The sequence below is a fragment of the Poecilia mexicana genome, unplaced genomic scaffold, assembly GCF_051168715.1.
Source record: "Poecilia mexicana isolate PSO_F unplaced genomic scaffold, ASM5116871v1 scaffold_19, whole genome shotgun sequence".
NCBI lineage: Eukaryota > Metazoa > Chordata > Actinopteri > Cyprinodontiformes > Poeciliidae > Poecilia > Poecilia mexicana.
This window is the reverse complement of record NW_028263388.1, coordinates 26,697,995-26,709,030: the sequence shown is the minus strand read 5'-3', so window position 1 is coordinate 26,709,030 and position 11,036 is coordinate 26,697,995. Positions and strand designations below refer to the sequence as shown.

At 42.3% G+C, this 11,036-nt stretch overlaps 1 long non-coding RNA gene across 1 annotated transcript; it reads right to left on the bottom strand.

The window, feature by feature from the left end:
* Window positions 1–260: 260 nt before the first annotated feature.
* Window positions 261–9,878, bottom strand: LOC106912022 (uncharacterized). Its single transcript, XR_015766364.1, has 3 exons — window positions 9,388–9,878; window positions 6,255–6,350; window positions 261–486 (listed from the first exon to the last, which is right to left on the bottom strand). It is a non-coding gene; the product is annotated as an uncharacterized LOC106912022 (long non-coding RNA).
* Between the last annotated feature and the right edge of the window lie 1,158 nt (window positions 9,879–11,036).

Sequence of the window (11,036 nt, the reverse complement as noted above, 5' to 3'; positions counted from 1 at the left end):
TTTTCATGGCAGAAAGTGGACAGTAAAAAAAATAATAGCCACAGAAATTAATAAAGATAGAATAAAAACTCCACATTGTAGAAAAAAATAATAATTAAAAGGCATTCTTGTCACTTTTACTCCACTTTATCCGAACAGTTATGTTGCTAAACACACACTGGCTATTGTTGAATGAATCCAGTTTTTCCTTCAGCTGTGCTAACTGATGGCTTCACACACATTCAGAGGGTGGAAGGAAATCAAGGCAGAAAATAGAAAGGCAATACTCACACTTACCAATTGCAACACATCCTCATTTTTTGGCATAATAGTGAGCTCCAAAAGGTTCTCACTGAATGAAAACATGAAAAACAGCAATCAGAATAGAAATGAGAACGCACATCAAAACCTTAACACGAGATCCACACCTGTTTTGGATGAGTGTGATAACCTGAGAATAGGTTTTCCCCAGAATGCTCTCACCATTAACCTTCACCAGTCGGTCTCCTGGAGAACCCACAAGCACACAAACAAAGAAGGGTTGAACATGAATATCTGGTGGAAAAGTGAGAAAACTGAAAATTTGTTACTGTTTCCACATTACTAACACAGTAAACTACAAACTGTGGCTTTAGATAGAATATATGACTAATGCTGTTGCTTTGTTTTTCTCATTTGATCATTATATTGTATATTCTTTTTGTTTGTATTAATGACCCTAAGATGACCCTGGGTTTCCTCTAGTGTATCATCAGCCCGGCGGACCACCAGGCTTTACTTGCCACATCGCCAGGCTAAGTGCTGTTTGTTTATTTTAAACAGGGTTTTTATATACCACTGACAGGAATAGTAAAGACAGATTAAGCTAGGTTCATAGATAACACATTGAACATATGATGCTTGATCATGCACCTCTGAAGTTTTGTAATTGTTAACATTCTTAACAACTGTTAACATTCACCAGCAGTCCATGTTAACAATGGACTGCTGGTGAACTTCCCTACCAGGCTTAGCAGATTTTCTGGGGGAACCCTGAATTACAGCTCTTCTAATCTGCCAATTCTGATTTTGGCCAATACATTTTTTTTTGTCTGAAATATTACTAATGTAGCAAAAAAGTTGCCGAGTTAGAAACAGTGGCGTGTCTACTGTTAACTGTGAATGTGCAGACATGGGTTTGGTGGGTCTGTCAGTCAGACTCTCTCACAGCAGAACAATAGAGTTCTGTGGCTGATTTTCACATCTTTGCTGAGGAAGATAAAATCATTGGATAAGATAGGCTTCACCTGCGACAAACTGGCGATCTGTCCAGGGTGTACCCTGCCTCTCGCCCAGAACGTTAGCTGGAGATAGGCACCAGCAACCCTCTCTACCCCACTAAGGGACAAGGGTGTATAGAAAATAGATGAATGGATGGATGGAAGATAGGCTTCACGTGTAAGTATTGGCTGATCACCGATCTCCCAAAATTAAGGAAATAAGAAAAGCCTCAGTTTTCCCCTGATGTAAAATATTTTAACGTCAGCCAAAATACTGTTTCAAAATTGTTTTAATGAATTCTGTCTTAACTATTTTCTATCCTAGGATATTGCAATTTAAAAATAAATACTTTTAACTGTCTTTGGAACTGCTTCACTCCTGAATAAATGTAGAATTTATTTGAATTTTGTCCTTCTTATCTGTGAGTTTTTTTTACCATTTAGATTTCCTGAAGTGTAATTCCAGGTGGCATTGTTGGTTTCCTTCATAGATTTAACATTGTCAACTGCCATGGATTTGCATTCTTAAAGAAAACACACCCAGGCTACCACCATTGAAGGACCAAGCAAGCTTCTGTTTGCAGATGGCCAACCTACTCTGTTGGCCATCTGGTTTCCAGTTTTTCTTGCTTGGTCCTTCACCATATTGTAAATGTGATGATGTTAATACATACAGGCGCTGGTCAAAAAATTAGAATATCATGAAAAAGTTGATTTAAATCAGTAATTCCATTCAAAAAGTTAAACTTATAAATTATTCATTCGTTACACAAAGACAGATATTTCAAATGTTTTTTTCTTTTAATGTTGGTGATTATAACTCACAACTAATGAAAACCCCAAATGCATCCATCCATTTTATTCTTTTATTCTGCTTCATCCGGGGTCGGGTCGCGGGGACAGCAGCTTCAAAAGGGAGGCCCAGACTTCCCTCTCCCCAGCCACTTCTTCCTGCCCCTACAGGGGAACCCCAAGGCATTCCCAGGCCAACCGAGAAACAATGTCCCTCCAGCGTGTCCTGGGTCTTCCCCGGGGCCTCCTCCCTGTGAGACGTGCCCGGAACACCTTACTGGGGAGGCGTCCAGGAGGCATCCTGACCAGATGCCCAAGCCCTATTTAGAGGACTCTCGACGTGAAGGAGCAGCGGCTCTACTCTGAGTCCCTCCCGGATGACCGAGCTCCTCACCCTATCTCTAAGGGAGAGCCCAGCCACCCTGCGGAGGGTGGCTGGGCGGAGGAAACCCATTTCGGCCGCTTGTAGCTGTGATCTCATTCTTTCGGTCATGACCCAAAGCTCATGACCATAGATGAGGGTGGGAACGTAGATCGACTGGTAAATCGAGAGCTTTGTTTTTTGACTCAGCTCTCTCTTCACCAAAACAGACTGGTCGGCTGGTCTGCCGTGAAGCACCCGCTTCACGGCAGATGCTGCGCCAATCCGTCTGTTGATCTCCCCCTCCCTTCTTCCCTCATTCATGAACAAGATCCCAAGATACTTAAACTCCTCCACTTGGGGCAGCAAACCCCCCAACCCGGCCTGGAGAAGGCACTCTACCCTTTTCCGGCTCAAGACCATGGCCTCGGATTTGGAGGCACTGATCCTCATCCCGGCTGCCCCCGATGTCCATGCGATATTGCAGAGTCGTGTCAACCAACACAACCCTGCAACATTCAGAGCCTTAAGGAACTCCAGGCGGATCTCATCCACCCCCAGAGCCCTGCCACTGAGGAGCTTTTTAACCACCTCGGTGACCTCGTCCCCAGAGATTGGAGAGTCCGACCCAGAGTCTCCAGGCTCAGCTTCCTCAATGGAGGCATGTTGGTGGGATTGAGGAGGTCTTCGAAGTATTCCGCCCACCGGCCCACAACATCCTGAGTCGAGGTCAGCAGCACACCATCCGCACTGTAAACAGTGTTGGTGCTGTACTGCTTCCCCCTCCTGAGACACAGGATGGTGGACCAGAATCACCTTGAAGACATGCGGAAGTCTTTCTCCATGGTCTCTCCACACTCCTCCCACGCCCGAGTTTTTGCCTCAGCAACCACCCGAGCCGCTTTGCCTGCTGGTACCCATCAGCTGCTTCTGGAGTCCCACAGGCCAAAAAGGCCCGATAGGACTCCTTCTTCAGCCTGACAGAATCCCTCACCGAAGGTGTCCACCAAACGGGTTCAAGGGTTGCTGCCGTGACAGGCACCGACAACCTTGGGGCCGCAACTCCAATAAGCCACCTCAGCAATGGAGGTACGGAACATGGTCCACTCAGTCTCAATGTCCCCCACATCCCCCGGAAGGTGTTCAAAGTTCTGCCGGAGATGGGAGTTAAAGCTCCGACTCACAGGGGACTCCACCAGATGTTCCCAGCAGACCCTCACTACACGTTTGGGCCTGCCAGGTCTGACTGGCATCCTCCCCCACCACCAGAGCCAACTCACCACCAGGTAGTGGTCAGTGGACAGTTCCGCACCTCTCTTCATCCGAGTGTTCAAGACATACGGCCGCAGGTCCGATGAAACGATGACAAAATTGATTATCGAACTGCGGCCTAGGGTGTCCTGGTGCCAAGTGCACATATGGAGACCATTATGCCTGACCATGGTGTTTGTTATGGACAATCCATGATGAGCACAGAAGTCCAACAACAGAACACCACTCGAGTTCAGATCAGGGGGGCCGTTCCTCCCAACCACGCCACTCAAGGTCTCACTGTCATTGCCCACGTGAGCATTGAAGTCCCCCAGCAGAACAAGGGAGTCCCCAGGAGGGGCACTCTCCAGTACCCCCTCTAAGGACTCCAAGAAGGGTGGGTAATCTGAACTGTTGTTCTGCCAGTAAGCACAAACAACAGTCAGAACCTTTCCCCCCACCCGCAGGTGGAGGGAGGCTACCCTCTCGTTCACCGGGGTAAACCCCAACGTACAGATGCCGAGATGGGGGGCAAAAAGTATGCCCACTCCTGCCCGGCGCCTCTTACCGCGGGCAACTCCAAAGTGGAAGTATGTCCAGCCCCTCTCAAGGTGATTGGTTCCAGAACTAGAGCCATCCGTTGAGATGAGCTCGACTATTTCTAGGCAGAACCTTCCTCTTCACGATACGCCACAGATTTCTATTAAGTTAAGGTCAGGTGAGTTTGCTGGCCAATTAAGAACAGGGATACCATGGACCTTAAACCAAGTACTCATGCTTTGGCACTGCGTGGAGGTGCCAAGTCCTGTTGAAAAATTAAATCTGCATCTCCATAACGTTAGTCAGCAGCAAGAAGCGTGAAGTGCTCTAAAACTTCCTGGAAGATGGCTGCATTTACCATTAACCTCAGAAAACACAGTGAACCGACACCAGCAGATGACATGGCAACCCAAACCATCACTGACTGTGGAAACTTTAGACTGGAACTCAAGCAACATGGATTCTGTGCCTCTCCTCTCTTCCTCCAGACTCTGGGTCCTTGATTTCCAAAGGAAATACAAAATTTACTTTCATCAGAGAGCATAATTTTGGATCACTCAGCACCAGTTCAATTCTATTTCCCTTTAGCCAGACAAGATGCTTCTGATGCCATCTCTTGTTCAAGAGTGACTTGACATAAAGAATGCAGCAGCTGAAATCCTTGTCTTGTATATATATCTGTGGGTGGTGGTTTTTGAAGCACCAACTCCAGCTGCAGTCCGCTCTTTGTGAATCTCCCTAACATTTTTGAATGGGTTTTGTTTCACAATCCCCTACAGGGTGCGGTTATGCCGATTGCTTGTCTATTTTTTTTCCTACCACATCTTTTCTTCCCCTTCACCTCTCTATGAATGTGCTTGAACACAAAACTCTGTGCACAGCCAGCTTCTTTAGTACTGGTAATGATGTTTGTGTCTTGCCCTCTTGTGCAAAGTGTCAAAGATCATTTTTTTGGACAACTGTCAGGTCAGCAGTCATCCCCATGATTTTGTAGCTTGCAGAATTGGACTGAGAGACCATTTAAAAGCCTTTGCAGGTGTTTTGAGTTAAATAGCTGATTAGTGTGTGGCACCAGGGGTTTTCAATATTGAAACTTTTCCCAATATTCTAGCTTTCTGATACTGAATTTGAAGTTTACATTAGTCCTCAGTAATAATCAACACTAAACATTTGAAACATATCAGTCTGTATGTAATGAATGAATATAATACACAAATTTTACTTATTGAATGGGATTACTGATTTAAACTGACTTTTCCATGATATTTAAACTCTTTGACCAGCACATGTACTTTTGTTTAGAAAGTCAATCACTTTTAACCTGTTGATTAAAACTAAGGAAAAACCACCTGCATTTTGAAAAGTATATCCATTCATTATTCCTACGGGGGTCATGATGGGTGCTGGTGCCTATCTCCAGAGGTCAATGGGCGAGAGTCGGGGTCACCCTGGACAGGTCTGTGGAAGGAAGCCGGAATACCAGGAGAGAACCCATACATATGCACAGGGAAAACATGCAAACTCCATGCAGAAATATCCCGAGCCGGGATTTGAACCCAGAACCTTCTTGCTGCAAGGCAACAGTGCTGTGCAGACCTGAAAAGTATATCATATGCAATAAATTAGAGGGATTCCAATGGAGCTCGTTGTCAGATTAAAAGTACCTTTTAAAAGTAACAACCTTGTTCAGCACTTTGGTCAGTTTTGCTGTTTTTAAAGTGCTTATGAATAAAGTTGACTTGGCTTGGCCTTAAGCAGGTATTAAACATTTTTGTTAAACCTTTATTTCTGGATTTAAAAAATGTTTTTCATTAGTCTGAAGTAATATTCTAAGTTTAAGTTTTGAACTATAAGCAGAAAATCAAAATAACAGAAATAATAAAGTTTGAAAACATTATGTATGAAACTAATGTACATTAATGTGCTTGATTTACTGAACTGAGTTCCTGAAAAAAAATTTTATATATTTTTTTTCAACCAATCTTAACATTTTATGAATCAACTCTCAGATTCTTGAATATTCAAGATTTATTTCAGACTTTAGTTGGAGTGAGTTCATGCATGTATTTTACCAATACACAGTCCAGCTTGTTGTGCAGGGCCATTTTCTTTCACACTTTTCACAAAAATGGTGTCCATTGGCTCCAAGGAAGCTCGCTGACTCTCCACTTTAAAGAAACACAGACATATAATATTTCAGGTCAGAAAACTTTTACCCAAATGGTCACAGCAAACCCCACATACCAAAGTTAAATTGTGTTCATTAAAATGGTGAAAAGTACATTTGTATAGCTTTTGTAAGACTCAGTAAGGCAGGTTTGTTTTAGCATACATCTACAGATGATCAGGAATAATTATGGGATGTGTAGTACAGTTATAATGAGGTAAACAACTAACAATTCACTGTAAACCTAACATTCTGTCATCTTGATCTATTTTCTCCATCTTTGATTGAGCCCATTGTGTTTAAAACCTCCACAACCTTCTGAACTTGAACAAGGACATTATTGGGGAGTGAAAGGTAGCTAATAACAAAACCAAATCATCACACCAAACTCCATTTATGTCTGCTTTATTTGGGCCAATGTTGGAGGGTTCTGGACACTCCAGCATTACACAAATGCTGGAGTGTCCAGAGAGCGGGGCGTATTTATACTCAAATCTGTCCATGTATGTGTATCTGACGTTCTCAACCAGTCCAGTTCCTTCTCTGATCTCTTGGCTTGCAGTTCGCTGAAATTTCCACAGCTGGGACCAGGGGTGAAAGTATGCAGGTACGGTAGGGTACTGCGTACCCTTAAAAAATTTAACGGGGGTAGGCAGTACCTGCAAGAGAGGGGAGCGTCTGTCTGGTGTAAAAACTCAATGGGTGCACTTCGCAGCCATGACCAGGGGCGCGGTATAGGGGGGAAAAGTGATGACAATTCTAGGGACCCTGACCAACAGGGGGCCCTCCACAATTTATTTATTATTTATTTATTGTTCATAGAAAAAAATAATAAAGTAAAATCGGGACCCTGTCAATTACAAAATTAATAATATTGTATTTTTGAAGATTGTTTTAAGCAGCAAAAATTTAATGTTCCCACTCCCAGACCAAAAAACACACATCCATATTTACCCTGAACCCCCGTATCTGCATTAAACGGTTCATTCCTGCTTGGAGCGCTTCACTGTGACGGTGTTATCAGCAGATAGTGGAAGACATGAATGATTGTGGCAGTTACTATGCTGCTAAGAAAAGTTATAAAATCAGGTTTTCCAAAAAAAAGAGAGGGAAAGAGAGAAAAAGGCAAGAGTGTCAATTTATAGCTCAGTTTTTCTCCAAGAGAGGTGAGTAGACTGTATTAGATTATCAACCATTCAGCATAGTTAGCTTAGCTACAGACTACTGATTACCTCCATTTCACTAGCATTTAATGAATTTTTAAAAAATTACCAACATATTCATATATTTAACTTGTCCCTGTACCTTTTACCACTTAACATATGAGTCATTCAGCAGCAGCTCTAACCCACATCCCTCCTGACCTGTCCTCTCCTAGGTGAAATTAAAGCTGCAGGCTGCAGTATGTCACTTTTATATAAATATATTTTTTCCACATATTTGTTAAAACTGTCATTATGTTGTGTCATTATGGTATGAGAGGTAATCTGTGAAAAATGTATTTCCTCTGCTTTCTCTAGAAACAACAAGTCAGTGGCAGGAGAGATTTAGTGCTGTCAATCACAATCGCGTGTGGCTCAACCTTCCTCCCCCTCGCTCTGTGCTATTCTGCAGCTAGCATAGCCTGTTGTAAATGCTTAGTCTAGACAGTGTCTAAATGTTTAGACACTGTCATAAACATGACATAACACCTGTCATAAACATGAATAAGCCTTCATGAATATTTATGACTGTTGTCATAAAGCGTCATTTGGTAAATTATGACACTTTTAATACAAAGTTGACATTATTCAAAATGTCTTTGTTATGACAACTTGACATTAACCAATAAATCATTACTGTTTAAACTTTACCTTTAATAACATAAAGTTACCTCATTTTTAAAGTGCAATCAGTAAAACTTTTATAACAAATTTATATCAGTAATGATTTCTTGGCTAATGTCAAGTTGTCATAACAAAGACAATTTGAATAATGTCAACTTTGTATTAAAAGTGTCATAATTTACCGAATGACACTTTATGACAATAGTCATAAATATTGATGAAGGCTTATTCATGTTCATGACAGGTGTTATGACAGTGTCATGTCAGTCTTATTCACCTCCCCTTCAAATAAAATGTTACCCAAACGGATACACCAACACAATATCATAGCAAGGGGCAATTTAGAGAGAACACTGACCTGATATAAATATTTTTAAACTGTGGGAGGAATCCGGAATACACAGAAGAACTCATCCTTACGATGGACGCAAAGAAAAGATTTTCATGCTGCAATGCAACAGAGCTAGCAATTTCTCCAATGTGTAGTTCCAGAATAGAAACTGTAGCAGACGCCCCCAAATGGAAGATTGTGGCTTTACTGATGAACAGCCAGGTTTATTGGAAGTAAACCATGAGTTTCACTCTGCAGCACAAACACACACAAAAAAAGAACCACAAACCACGCTCTTATAACCGTAACGTTTGAAAACTAAAAATAACGTTCACCACTAAAATAACTGATTCAAAAACTATACCTTATTTGATAAAGCAATTTCACAATTCCAACCAATCAATATTAGAATTATTCTTATTTACAAAATAAATATACCTTGTGCCTCAATCAAGGGGGCTGCTAATAAGATACATTTTTATAACACTGTTGCAACTTGTCTTCCGTTCCTTCTGTTGCTAAGCTGCTGCTGCACAACATAAATAGCGGAAGTTCTCTCATCAAAATAAAAGCATCAAATCAAAAACCGGAAGTCAACCATACACAAGTCAACCAAGTCAACACAAAACAAAACAAAATAAAGGCAACAAACGCCAAAAGGGAATACAAATAAGGAGCTTAACCTGGGCTTATTTACAGAAACAGATGTAGTTATTTTGACCCAGAAGTTTATTCACACCAGATTTAATCAGACCCTGAGAATGTTGAGATGGAAAAAGAAACAGTGATTATATAATAATGTTAGTCATTATTATATAAAACAGATCTTAATACCCAATAAAGTCGCTGCTGTTTAAAGTAACAGGACATAAAACACTCACCTTTTCCTGGTAAATGATCATTTTCTTCATCCTGTGGGAAAGTAAAAAAAGAAAGAAAAAATCATTAGGCAGGACAGACACAGACAGGTGCTACTGAGCTCAGATTTTCCACCCAGGGCTACACACCACTTGTCCCCCACCCTGGTCCGCAGGGCCCACCGTCCTGCATGGATTATATGTTTCCCCACTCCAGCACAACTGATTCAGATTGCATTACTTCCTCAGCATAAATTGCTAGTTAATCACTCATTCATTTGAGCCAGGTGTGCAGCAGCAGGGGAACACCTACAACATGCTGCGGCAGTGGGGACCTCTGCTCTACACCATGGTTACTGAATGAGGACTGTGCAGCTTCCTGTGGCCAGGAAACTTGTAGTCTAAGCTGTTATTGAAGGACCTGCAAGAGGTCAGAGGACAGGAAATCATCAATAGCTTATTTCACACATTAATCCATGTAGCACTGACTTCCTGTTAGTTAGCTGAACCAGCTGCTCCCCTTATAAAAATTTGAGGTTCCCTCAGAAATGTAGCACACTTTACATTACACTCTACCCTTTAACATAGCCAAAACACATATAAATGCAATTTTCAACTGAAGATGCTGTTGCCACTGTCCTGCATGCTGTCTTGTCCCACCTGGCGCACCGAGATACCTATGCACGCATCCTCTTTATTAATTTCAGCTCTGCATTCAATACCATTCTCCCTGACAGATAAGTACATAATCTGGCAGACCTGGGAATTCCCTCTTCCACCTGTTGCTGTCCAGGACTTCCTGACAGATCGCAAGCAAAGAGTCAGAATGGGCCCCCATACTTCTTCAGCCATTGACATCAGCACAAGCTCTCCCCAGGGCTGTGTGTTGAGCCCTCTGCTTTTCATGCTGTACACACATGATTGTGTTTCAGTCCATGTATATTTAACCCTTGTTAAATATACAGACGGCACAACTGTAGTGGGCCTCATCTCAGAGGGGGATGAGTCTGCCTACAGGAACGAGGTGGAGCGAATTACAGAATGGTGCACAGACAACCTGATCCTAAACACAGCCAAGACCAAGGAGATCATAATGGATTTTAGGAGAAGGAAAAGAGACATTGAACCACTAAACATCTGCGTAGACCCTGTGGAGAGGGTGTCAAACTTCTGTTTCCTGGGAGTTCAGATCATGGATAACCTGGCCTGGGATGTAAACAGCAGAACTGGCAAAGAAGGCCCAGCAGAGAATCTATTTCCTGAGAGTCCTCAGAAGGAACAACATTTCTCAAAAACTGCTGGTGTCCTTCTCGATGTTCTATTGAAAGTATCGTCTGCTATTGTCTCTGTGTGTGGTTCCCCAGCTGCACAGCAGCACAGAGGAAGACTCTCCAGAGAATCATGAAATCTGCTGAGAAGACCATCGGCTGCTCTCTGCCTTGTCTCAAAGATCTCCACAGGTCCCACAATTTGTTCCAACTGCTGCAGTTGGAACAAATTGGCTGCAGATGCAGGAGCATTAAAGCAAGAACAAACAGACTGAAGAACAGTTTATACCTGGTAGCCATAAGAGCATTAAATACCCTGAAGTACTATTTTTTTCACCAATTTTGCTATAATCCATGTAACTTATTGCATGGTTCTATAATGACAATAAAGATTATTATTATTGT